This window comes from Beta vulgaris, chromosome 5 (genome assembly GCF_026745355.1).
Source record: "Beta vulgaris subsp. vulgaris cultivar EL10 chromosome 5, EL10.2, whole genome shotgun sequence".
Classification (NCBI taxonomy): domain Eukaryota; kingdom Viridiplantae; phylum Streptophyta; class Magnoliopsida; order Caryophyllales; family Amaranthaceae; genus Beta; species Beta vulgaris.
In genome coordinates, this window is record NC_079206.1 from 50,696,976 (window position 1) to 50,709,466 (window position 12,491).

General features: G+C 33.3%; 1 long non-coding RNA gene across 1 annotated transcript; it reads right to left on the reverse strand.

Annotated features, from left to right (window-relative positions):
- Window positions 1–4,460: 4,460 nt before the first annotated feature.
- LOC125497463 (uncharacterized) lies at window positions 4,461–8,445 on the reverse strand. Its single transcript, XR_007274224.2, has 3 exons — window positions 7,954–8,445; window positions 5,678–5,742; window positions 4,461–4,640 (listed from the first exon to the last, which is right to left on the reverse strand). It is a non-coding gene; the product is annotated as an uncharacterized LOC125497463 (long non-coding RNA).
- Window positions 8,446–12,491: the final 4,046 nt, after the last annotated feature.

The window sequence follows — 12,491 nt, forward strand, 5'->3', positions numbered from 1 at the left end:
TTGGCTACTTGAATTCCTGCAGTTAATCTATCTAATCAATCTTGGATTCATGAAATTCGAAGTATAATCGAGGTCAGGAAATGATTAATCTCTGAAAATATTATGAGCGTAAAGCGGAATTACTTGTCATCACTTGTATATATAGGATAGATTTATCTTTTGTAGTTTTTAAAGTCATAAAAAATGTCTCGTAACCCCCCTCCCAAAACAATGTGGATATGTAAATATTAGTAAATAACATGTATATAATAGTTAATTACTCTAAATTAGTTGAACTTGGATTTTAGGATTATATAAACCTCTCCGTGGGATCGACCCTTATTTATCGCTGTACTAAACTTAGATAATATTAATGTGGATAAAATAAGGTTTTAATTTGTACGCATAACGACACGTACCACTTCACAGTAACTAAAAAAAGATGCCAACAATGCAAACTAAGTGCTTAACCACTCAAACAAATATAACTTTACACATACATTTCATTTTCCCGAGGCCCTGTGCCAAGGCCCATGATGCACATGCTCATGGCCATGCTTGGTTTAATTTGCTTGTTTTTTGACCCATTCAGATATATTTGTTGAAGGAGACTTTACTATTGAACTTTCTGCTTTTCAAGGTTCCTTCAGTTGGTATGTTTTTCTACCACTTTTTATGTGCTCCAAGTTGATCTCTATTTTAACATAGCATGAGTGACTGAATCACAGAGGGATTCACAACAGAAACAATAAAGCCATGGAATTTATAGTAGGAGGAAGGAAGTTCACAGTAATCGAGTCGTTGATTATTTTGAACTTAATGACAAAAGATTAGTAATTCCTCTCATTTTAGAATAGACTCACAATTCACACACTTCAATTCAGTTTGCTTCATGTTTTTTCTCGTCTAGCTGGACGCTTTTTGATCTCCTATTAGCTAATGCATGCATGACCTTGTTTCATGACTTTTACTTAAAGGTACTTGAAATTTGAAACTTCATTCCTTCTGTAAACCTCGTTAGGACTAGAGCATCTTTTTGACCTTTAGTAATCACCTTGATTACTTTGAAGAGGTCGGCTAGAATATACGACCGGTGAATATTATTTGGTTTTACTCGCTTCAAATCTAATCAGGGTGCTAAGGAGAATTTTGAGTTGGCTTTAGAAGTCTACAACATACAATTTTCTCCAATTTCAATATTGTTGTACCAGGGTACTAAGATACTGCAATTGCTAAATGAAATATGTAGGACATTTAAATTTGTAATTCTGACTTTTAAGACCCATCATCCAGATTGAAAAAACAAAATTCTCTCCAAATTTCCGTATCAGAACAATTGAGCCTGCTAATAGTCCTGCAGCGTGCAAAAATTTCTGCCAGCAACAAACCCAGAATGAGAAACAAGAAAATCATTACTACTCAGTAATCTACCTTCTGAGGGCCATCCCAAGCGTTACGGAGGTCTTGTACGACTACCATTAAACGGGACCTTAGTCAGTAAACATTAGTATAATACCAAATATTACTTGGTTTGATAGTTAAAGCTTTAGTGTATAAGCTTGAGGTTATGAGATCAAATTTTATAAGATGCATTTTCTATTTTTTTTTATTATATGCGTGCTTATATAAAGTAAACACACTAAGAGATAGCGACACGTGGCATAAATCCTTGTTTAGGAACACATTGAAAAAGGAAAATAAAAAATGGTAAAGCACCATGGAGGATTCGAACTTCACAGTAACTTAAAAAAATGCTAACAATGCAAACTAATTGCTTAACCACTCAAACAAATATAACTTTACACATACTTACTATAACAATTAATACATATAAACTTAATTTTATAAACTTAATTTGGAGTCTTTCATTTTCCCGAGGCCGTACGCCGAGGCCCATGATGCACATGCTCATGACCGGGCTTTTAAATAATTAGATGCCAATCTAAGCTTCGGGAGGTGATAGAGAGCGTACAGTTATACCCGTCAACTACTTGGATTTGTATGTGGTCTTCAAACCTGAACTGGTGGGGTTTCGCGACTTGAATCGATAACAAAACATATGCTTCCTGGATTTGCTAGAGATCTCTGCATGCCAGTTGGATCATGGTCCATGGAGGACAAGTTGTAAGAACATTGATTTGTATTGAAGACTATAACTTACACACGTGAGATCCATAGATGACTAGTTGTGCTCGCTTATTGTGTATAGCAAACGAGTCATTTGTCTTTTGTTATTTTTTTTCTTTTCGTTTCTTGTGATATTTAAAATACTACTTTTGGTCTTAATATTTTAAATATATATCAATAAAAATTATAGTAGTTGATTTCTAAACCTTCTAACATGATCCTACATGATATTTAGTTTTATGTACTATTATCAAAATTTTATAGTCAAGTTATTGAACTATAAATATGAAAAAGCAAAGTGAAAGTATCTGTGTCTTGAGATTGAGGTGTCCCGCGTATAGCTTACAAACACTCCAACATCTTTTTTTTTTTTTTGTTTTAAGTATTTCATTCAATTCTTTCATTCAGAAGGAAGAGCAGAAGATTTCTATTGTTGCCGCAGAAGATTTCATTCAATTCTTTCATTCAGATTTCAAATCTTTCACTCTTAAACACACCACCGTAGCCAACACCATGCAAGAGCCGCAGAAGCAGAGGAGAGAGAAAGAATGAAAATCCCTCTTGTGAAGAGAAAGGGGAAGATCGCATGAAATTACTTGAGATTTCCACCATTCACAACAAATTGAGGTTCGAAGTTTTCTTCATGAAATTTTTAATTTCAGTCTTCATTCTTTTCCTATTTTCCATTTTCAGATGGTTAGTTTTTTTTTGTTTCAGTTGGTTATTGTTTTGTTTCAGTTAGTTATTATTTTGTTTCAGTTGGTTATTGTTTTGTTTCAGTTAGTTATTGTTTTGTTTCAGTTGGACTTTGTTTCGTAATATGTGTACCAACTGAAAGAAATAATAGACCAACTGAAAGAAATAATGGACCAACTGAAAAAAATTGAAACCAACTGAAAAAAATTGAAACCAACTGAAAAGAAATTGAAACCAATTGAAAAAAAAATTGAAACCAACTGAAAAAAAAAATTAAAACCAACTGAAAGTCGTCCGACCAAAGATTATAGTCGGACGGTCTGACACAATACCTTCTCAAAAGCAAATGAGTAAATCAATAAAAATTAAAGGGAGTATAATTTCCACAAATGAGATCCTTTTATAAGACATTCATCTCTTCAATGTAAATTCGGCCCCACCGCCCCATATCACTAAGTCCAAATTGCTAGCATGGCTTGTTGAGCAAATACTAAATTATAGCTTTAGGAGGAACTAATGTGGTTTAGTTTTTTCCTTAATTGATCTTATAGTAGGTATTTACATATTAGATTTATTTAGGTGTTTTGCGCCGATATGAGTTTCAAGTTGTAAAAATCAATTTTTCCTAGTTTATTTTCTTTAGTTAAAGTAAGAATAAAACACAATATTAATTATAAAGGTAGACCCAGGATTATAATACATTTAGAGTTTACATTGATTGAGAAATTTGTAAGTTAAACTTGAGCTTAATTTTTAGACTTCATCTTCAAGTAAGTGAATTTTGAATTGTGTTGTGCTGTTCATTAATATGAAATATAAAGTTGCCTCTTTTATCTCTAAAATCACTTATAATCTTCCATCTGTCAAAGGGTCATTCAGATTCCTTTTTTTCACATCAAAGAAATTTGCATTGATTAATTAAAACCGAAATTACAACCTAGAAACAAACCACACAATTGATAAACTAAAACTAACCGAACAAGAAACTTAGTTTTATTAGCTCTTATTACAGACCATATAAAGTATATTCAACAAGTAAAAATGGTAAAGAGCTACTTACTATGGAGGTCTTCGCTTTTCAATGATTGTGATGATTCATTCATAACTTTGATGGATGTGGTAGATAATTGCTTGTGTTTGGTAGCGATAAATAAGACGAAAATGTAGTTTCTTATAGGAAGGTAACCTGCATTAAAAGGGTATACACTGAAAGTGGCGGGAGGAGTGAATTTTGTTCATGATCCGGACAACTATCAATCAAGGGCGAGATTTGCATCTCATCTCATGAGCGACCCCAATGACTGTCACCTAGAATTCTTGGCTCATAATTCTTTGAAGAGTCACATTCCTTGGTGACTCATTATTTTCTTAATTAAAAGGGTTTCAGATTTCTCTTGTTGGTAGGAGAATCATATTTGCGTTAACGTGCTAAAAACCACTCGATTCAACTGGGGTGTCGCCTTCAGATCATATGAATTTTCCAAGCCAAGGATATTTAAGATTAATAATGCTAAGCTAAAATGAGAGCAATGCATTGTAACACCCCAATAATTCTCTCTTTTCCAAAATACTTTTCAATATAGACTTAGAGAATCATCAAAGCATTATTGCTCGTGTGATAATGTATCGGCTTATTCAGAATTTTACAGCATAAAGCATATTAAATAACTTTTAGAATTAAAATTTAATCAACTACAAAGTCAACTCCAAATGTGAACCAACAAAGTCAAAGTTAACTCAAAACTAAAACCAATTATAAAATGTATAAATTTCAAATTATGATAATGAAACTACACAAGCTCTCCAATCCCGAACCCAATGATGCATCATCTTCAAACCTGTAGATAGACAGTGCACTATTGATCCCTATATTACTTACCAAAATGGGTCATCACAGAATCAACAAGGCATTGCCATGATCAACATACACAAACAAAAGCACGCAATCAGCAAAGCTGAGTACTACATAATAAATAAAGAAACAAACCTAACATGATACTACTCCATAAGAACAATAATAATGAATAATAATATAATAAACTTGCAGATAACTCTTACTGAACTAAACTTTACAACCAATAATTCAATTACTTTAAATGGAATAGTCAATGGAACGAGTTGTCTAACTAAAAACCAGCTTTCCCTTTGAAAGACGAAACACGGGCACGACTCCGTATTCCCATGACCTACGAAATCGAGTAACCTTTAAAATAAAAAGGGGAATGATGATCAATATGATCCCATGAAAGCCATGGGCTACCAACATGTACTACAACTCTCTACTAGTCCAACACTTCAGACGTGCACAAGTCTAAAGCTATTGCTATCCACGTTTCACTGTACATGATTTACCATTTATTACTTTTTATGACCCATAAGTAATACAAATAATAAAATGATCAAACAATCACAACTTTCATTTTTATCTTAGGATTAGTGATCACACAACTTAAGAGTAGAAGATTAATTCAACGTTTAATCCAATCTTCCTTATTTGTTGAGCCTAGACAACAACCACCCGACTTTTCAAAGTTATTAAATATCAACTTATCAAATAAAGACATCGGTCCTCATAAAGTAGTGAAATAATAAAAAGGCAACCATGTGATTCAATCATGATCCAAACCAATATACACAATTAATTCCTGCATGTGAATTAATAAAATAAAGTTCCCAACCATATGGTTACATCAATCTTCCATACAAACATAATATAAATCTCATAATCTATGTTTCACACTACGACACAAAACATGCAAATTCAATACAATAGAAATCATATATGAACTTAAAATGGTTCCTATACATGATACTACATGATTCTCATCCTTAAAATCATGACATTAAGCACATCAACACATAGGTATGTACATACCTTGTGTAGACAAATTGGGTGGCAACTCTCACAACCTCAAAAGTCTCCTACAACGAATTCTCCGCCTAATAATAATCAACATAACCAAGAATTAATACTCAAATAATTTCCATCAACTTTAAAATATTTTTGAAACCATCTCTAAAAGTATTTAAAAATCTTTCCTATCATTAAAATACTTTATAGTATAGTACTACTATACTAATCATTCAAAACCCTTAAAAATCATGTTTAAACCATTAAAATTCCAACAACAATATCGTTTTCAAATTTCCAGCAACATATAATATATCAAAACTCCTTTTAACCATGCTTAAAAAATATAAGAATAATCAATTTCATAAATTATCACATACTACTATGATTTTTCAATCTTTTAAATCCTAAAAATCCATGCTTTGATAATTAAAAATCCAATCTAAACATAATAAGTAAATCTGAATTTTTATTTCTTCAATACATAAATTATATGATCTTAGATTCATAATTAAATAATCAAACTAAAACTTTTAAACATAATCAAACTAAAACAAATCTTAAAAACATAAACTTTAATAAAACTTGAGGAGGAAGAAAAGTAATCAAACCAAAGCAAAGGAAAGAGGAGACACGCCGGCGAGGGGACGCGGCAGTCGCCTGGCAGATGGTGGTGGCGACAGCCGGCTGGGAGAAGGCAGCGGTTGTCGAGGAGGAGAGAAGTAACGTGTGGGAGAAGAAAGGAAACAAATGAGAGAGAGAAGAAAATAATGAGGCTGAAAGTTTTGATGAAGAAGGAGAAAGAAAATACTTGTGTGCGAAAAATATGAGTTTTATATATGTTTCCCTTGTGGGCTTAGGAATAGGTGATTGGGCACAAATAGAGTTTAATGATGAGTCAAATTAGTGTTTGGATCCCCATACCCAACTAGGAGTCCTTTTCTGAATCTAAATAGTGTCTAGGTTCCTCAAGCCCACTTAGAATCCTTTTCCGAATTCAAAAAGTACTTCAAATATTTTTTCAAAACATGCCTAAACAAAATATTTTAACTTCTTTAAATCATTAAAATAATTCCTTTGACTTTCAAGTAGTCAACCTTTTAACGAAATAAATCATTTCAATACTAAATATATTTAAATATAAATATCTATACATTAAAATATATTTATAAAATTCGTAAATTTACGGGCGATTAAATGCATTTTTAGCTCTTGAACACACATCGATATTTTTTTAATCAGAGAACACACAACCCAACCATAAAAAATGTTTCCCTATTAAGTTATTAGCGTTTTAAAATTATATATCATTGAAAATTTCAGAAAATGTCATTGCGAACATAATAATATTCTGGAAATGCACGAATATTGTTAATCTAATCATGACCTATTAAGTTATTAGCGTTTTAAATTTATTTTAGTTTTTTCCCTCTTTTGTTTGGAGCTTCTCTTCTGAGTTATAAAAAATTTATTAGATCGTAGTATTGTGTAGTTATAAGCCCATAATCGAATTCGCGCAACCTGTATGATATATGGCACGAAATATTTTTTTTCCTTGACTGTGGCTGTGGGAACTGGATAGGGTAACATCTTTTTGAGGGAAAAAATAGGAGGAATACAGTTTGCCAAATATAGGCAGCTCTTAAATTTAGCAAAGTCAAAAATACAAACACTATTTTGTAATTTAGAAAGAGAAGGGGGGCAAAATTGGCATTTCAAAAGAGGACACCATTGCTCCCCCTTCCCTTATATAATAGAGATAAATTTAAAAAATGGGGTTGGGGATCCCTAAACATTAGTTCTCTACTTTCATCTTCCATTTACTAGTTATTAGGCAGTACCATTTTGGTCTCTCACATTAGAACCATTTACCCTGTTCCCCTTAAATATTGAGAATTCTTTTGGCTCAAAATCAAGGTAGCCTACTCTAATATCTTTATGAGATCTAATTCTATATATTGAGAAGGGAAATTCTACTATACTCAATAGAGAATCCTTCGTCCTCTTGATTCAATTTGTCCTTCATCAAAGACTCCAAGAAGACTACATATTATATTATTGCGAAATTGAACCATCATCCCCTACCCAACTGTCAATCACCTTTTGATTGCCATAACCAACCACGAATAACAACTTCAACAACTTGAAATAAATGAGTTCTCTAACTATTTATAGAATTACCATGCAACCTAAGAAGGAAAACAACTTACTCATATCGAAAACAACTAAAAAACTCGTATTAAATCTACACTTAATTACACAAAAATTGTAAAAAAAGAAGTGAAGTACAAACCCATTACCCCTAGGATTTGGAGAGATCCATTGATTCAAGGAAGCCCTAGCACTCAGAAATCATCCAAGCATCAGAAGAATGCGAGACGAGATAATTATGGCGGTGAAGGTAGGGGTAAGTTAACATTTTTTCGGTAAGAAGCACTTGCTCCCACATAGTCTCTTTTTGCGATGGTGGTATGCGGTGGCTTGGCGACGACCTTGGAAGAGCAAGAGGCTCAGGCTGCCGATGAACGAGGATCAGGAGGTGCGACGTTGTTCGGGTTTTGGGACAAGGGATATCAAGGGAGCTTTTAGACAAGAAGAAAGTTTTACATCATAGTATGAAAAGCTAATTCCACTCAGATTCAATTCATTTTACTTTCAATTAGTATCCTAATTAACTATATCTCTTTCTTATAAATTGTTTAGTGCACCCAACCATTAGAATGCAATGGTAATTCTAATTGCGGTTGGAACTTTGAAGTTTGTTATTGTGATAATGACAGATCCTATTTGTAATGAATGGTGGGTTACCACTATCCATTGACCACCTATCAATTAATAGCCAATTTAAGTACAAAAACTTGATATGTCTCACATTTTTATTTAAAAAAAATTTTGAGTTAAAGTTGCAGTTTGAATTAGATTAAACTATCCATTTAATTTGTCAACTTATATTATGATTACTGAAAATCATCAATCATTTAATCAATTTTATACAGAATATGATTATAATAATTCTTGTGAATTATTATCAACAAACTAAATATGAAACAATAAAAGCAACGTAACTCAGCTCTCAATTTTAAACATTTACAATGCCAATAACAATATCAATTCTCCTCGAGAGCATAATTAATATGAATTTTTATCAATTTAAAATCCTAATTGTGTGCAACAAATAAGAACATCAACTCTAGACAACACCTTCAAATCATGATTTGTAAAGACTGAAACTTAGAGATTATGAATGAGAATAATAATCAATTTAACCACACAACTCAACAATAACCCATCAACTAAGAAATGCATCTTCGTAAGAAGTCAAATCATGGTCAAAGTTTTCGGCCAACTAGATTGTCTAATGGTGGACCCTACTAGTTGTTCTTGACTTTCCTTTGTCGTGTCAGTATGTGATGTATGAGAGAGCTACTCTGATTGAATTTAAAGAGACATGAAGTATTTTTTTTTTTTTGAAAATTGCGACTTTGGAGGTGGAAAGCAGGAGCACATAGAAAAGTACAGTGAAATAAATTATTTGAATTGAGCTTCATTTTTTTAGTAGTCGTATATAATTCATGCATGTGATTCACCATGACAACATGTAGCTTCGCCACCATTTCGCAATATAAATTGTTTAATTCATACTAAAAGAATTTCATATAATCCATTACAATGGTATCGAAGGTATTGTAGTAATATGAGTTGTTTTAAATTATTTTTGTATTCTTGCCTAGAAAATGCTTAATTTACACTCCTATATTTAATTATTTGTACTTCTAGTGTAGTTATACTAAAAAGTGTTTTTATGGTACTAATTTTTATACTCAATTGTGTACAGTTTAAGCTGTGAATGGGGAGTTATGGATTCCGAGGCATGTACACCTACCCCCCCAGACTTCATGAGATTTGCAAGTCCAATATAAAATCAAGAGCAACTTCTCTTCCGAAAAACACTGTCATGGAGAAGAAATATTATTTAGATGGATATGAGACGTGTCCAGAAGAGGACACTCTAGAGAGTTCGAGGTATAGTAGGTCTCATTCTTGCAACTAAAACCTTGGCAAGGTCACCTTCCTCAACAACAAATGACCATCCTCTCGCCTGATGATTTCTCGAGCATATATAGGAAGACTATAGGATGGGAAAGAAGTTCATTCCTATCAATCCCACTCTTTGTCCATTTTGAAGGTTCGCACCTTCAGTCCAAAAACTAAAATAATCTTAAAGGAGGTCCTCCACAACACCAAGTTGAGGGAAGTGCATGTGTCTAATCCAACTTTTAATGTTAATAAGGGCCTTGTGGTTGATGCCTCAAACAAGCCATCGAGTTGGAAGAGAGGAAACTAGACCTCTAAGCCTCTTCCAGAGATGCAAAATATCGAGGTAAGTGTGAATTCCTCTACTAACACGATTTTGAGTGCAGACGTTTCAATGCACGAGAAAATCAACATTCTAGACAATCTACAAGGTGAAAGGCCAAATGTTATGAGCACAGAGGAAAAGAGCTCGACTGTAAGGAGAATAAAATTGATTGGACGAGTCAATGTCATACCTATATCTAGTTCTAGAACAAAGTTCATGAAGAGGATACACTAATGTGCCATATCTCAAGTAGGATCCAAGTGGAAAATAAGATCCACAATTGTCGGACCTTTCTTATCATATTAGGAAGAAATATGTTAGTTTAAGTTTGCTCTTATTTTGATGTATGTCTCTGTCGGTTGCGGATCTAGGAATTTGTGAATGGTTGGTCACACCACCGTCCCCGCCTATGAATAAAATCCCGCACCTTCTTTAACATCAACTATGAAATTTTCGAGTGAGAAATTACTAACTATGCTCTCTGCAAGTATATTAGTACATGAGAATTAAGAAGAATATATATATACGAAATATAGAATAGAAAAGGTAGTCAGTAAAAGTTCCTTTCTAATATACGTACTACTCTCTACAAGTATTATGTATGTTTACTCGAATAAAATCTCCAAGTTTCCACTAAACCCCAAGATAAGTAGAATTTAAAATCTCTAAGGCCCAAAGTGCAGTCGCCGCCCAAATGAGTTGTTCTAATGTTTAAATCCTAAGTTTTAATTTTATTTTTGTGAGGTAATATTTGTTAATTGTAGTGAAAATTGATTTGTGAATTGTTATTCTTATCATTGCTTGGTTGTGTTATGATTGAATACTTAAGTTGATTTATTTTATTTTTTCGCTCAGTTTGTCAGAAACCACCAAATAGAACCAATTACAACCTAAAACAGCTCCAAAAATGAGCAAACAACTACTTATAGATCAAAAGACAGATTTCTCAACCAATCTATATCTTTCCTAGGTAAAATACTATAACTTCTATGTATAACTGTAAGTTTAATTTTATTTAAAATACTTCATTGTACCTGAACCCTCTTATTCCAATATGCATCATTCCTCACTCTCCAAATGTCATAGATATAGCAGCAAAATAGCAGTAGCAACAGTCTGTTTCTGCATCTTGGTGAACTTGCTTCTGTGCAGCCATTGAAAAGTTCGATGAATAGAATTACTACTCAATTGTAATCCTAACTAAGAAACAATTTTATCCGAAATCAACTTGCTATAACTACAACTAAAAAATAAGTGCTCCTGCGTTTCCTCTTCAGAAGAGCAAATCTGACACAACGAAGATGGGCTTATACCATATTTACACAGCCTAGCAGTTGTTTATAGCCTGTTCTTCAAACTTAACCGGGCAATGAACTTGTGTTTTGGAACCACAAAGCGATTCCACACGAACACCTAATTCTATACTGAGATCCAACCATCACCTTGTAAATTGCATTAATCTAATTTTTACTCATGATTATCAACTAAGTGGGTAGTAACATTCTTCAACTGCTCTTTTGCTTCACACAATCTTTTTCAATACCAACTTGAATCCACTGGAGGAATAAAACCCCACCAATCTTCATTCCTAATGTACACCTCATTTACCCACTTAATCCAGAGATTCTCTTTTTTAGCATTAATCTCCCACACATATCTGCCCAGAGCTGCTTTGTTCCAAATCTGGATTTTGCCGAGTCCCAAAGCATCGTCATTCTTCGGAGAGCAAATTTGACTCCAAGCCACATTCCCACCCCTTGATTGCGCATACTCCAACGCCATAAATAAGCAGGGCAAATCTTCTCAACCTCCTTCATCACTTGACTTGGAATTACAAAAATTAGATCCTTTAGAAGAACAACGTTTACCAGCACCAATCTCTCATGATAAGAAAGATTATGAGACCTCCAGATTCTTATTCTGGCAGACATTTTATCAATTAAGCCATTACACTCCTTGGCAGAAATTATTTTATGACAGATAGGCATACCCAAGTAACGAAATGGCAACTTGCCTCTCTTAAATCCTAACACATCCAAGATTATTTGCACTTCTGCCTCTTCTTTCATCCTAAAGGTGTAAATTTCAGTTTTGTTTTTATTCAGTTCTAGGCCAGAAGTATCAGAGAAATGTTGGAAGCCTTTTAACATAGTATAGACAGTAGCAAAATCTCCTTTGTAACATAAAATGACACCATCTACAAGTCTTAAATGAGTAAACTTTACCTCGCCCTAAGCTCCTACGACGGAACTTAAACTGAGGAATATCAGCCACAAGTTTCAGAACTCTAGTCATCAAATACTCTATACACAATATAAACAACAGAGGAGACATGTCATCCCGCTGTCTAAGCCCCCTATTTCCTCAAAGAATCTAAATAATTCACAATTCAACTTCAAATAGTATCTAGGAGTCCAAACACATTGCATAATGAGTTTTAAAACCTATATGGGATGTTTAAAGCACCAAATGTCTTCT